The following is a 955-nucleotide window of genomic DNA, read 5'->3' on the forward strand; positions in this document are numbered from 1 at the left end:
CCTGAGTGTCCGGCCCCATGAGACGGTCGTTTTCTCGGCCCCTGGTGGTCCGAGGTCGTTCCCGCTTTACAGATTCATGCGCCAGGGTCTCCTACAGACAATGCACTTTGATTTATTGCGCTATCTGTAATAGCACCCGAGATATCACCACATATATATTGGATTTTTCACTGATCCTGAGTGACCGGCCCCATGAGACGGTAGTTTTCTCGGCCCCTGGTGGTCCGAGGTCGTTCCCGCTGCACAGATTCATGCGCCAGGGCCTCCTGCAGATAATTCACTTTGGTTTATTGCGCTATCTCTAATAGCACCCGAGATATCACCAGATATATATTGGATTTTCCCCTGACCCTGAGTGTCCGGCCCCATGAGACTGTGGTTTTCTCGGCCCCTGGTGGTCCGAGGTCGTTCCCGCTGCACAGATTCATGCGCCAGGGCCTCCTGCAGATAATTCACTTTGGTTTATTGCGCTATCTCTAATAGCACCCGAGATATCACCAGATATATATTGGATTTTCCCCTGACCCTGAGTGTCCGGCCCCATGAGACTGTGGTTTTCTCGGCCCCTGGTGGTCCGAGGTCGTTCCCGCTGCACAGGTTCATGCGCCAGAGTCTCCTACAGACAATGCACTTTGATTTATTGCGCTATCTCTAATAGCACCCGAGATATCAGCAGATATATATTGGATTTTCCCCTGACCCTGAGTGTCCGGCCCCATGAGACTGTGGTTTTCTCGGCCCCTGGTGGTCCGAGGTCGTTCCCGCTGCACAGATTCATGCGCCAGGGCCTCCTACACACAATGCACTTTGATTTATTGCGCTATCTGTAATATCACCCGAGATATCAGCAGATATATATTGGATTTTTCACTGTCCCAGAGTGTCCGGCCCCATGAGACGGTGGTTTTCTCGGCCCCTGGTGGTCCGAGGTCGTTCCCGCTTTACAGATTCATGC

This window comes from Nomia melanderi, unplaced genomic scaffold (genome assembly GCF_051020985.1).
Source record: "Nomia melanderi isolate GNS246 unplaced genomic scaffold, iyNomMela1 scaffold0014, whole genome shotgun sequence".
Classification (NCBI taxonomy): domain Eukaryota; kingdom Metazoa; phylum Arthropoda; class Insecta; order Hymenoptera; family Halictidae; genus Nomia; species Nomia melanderi.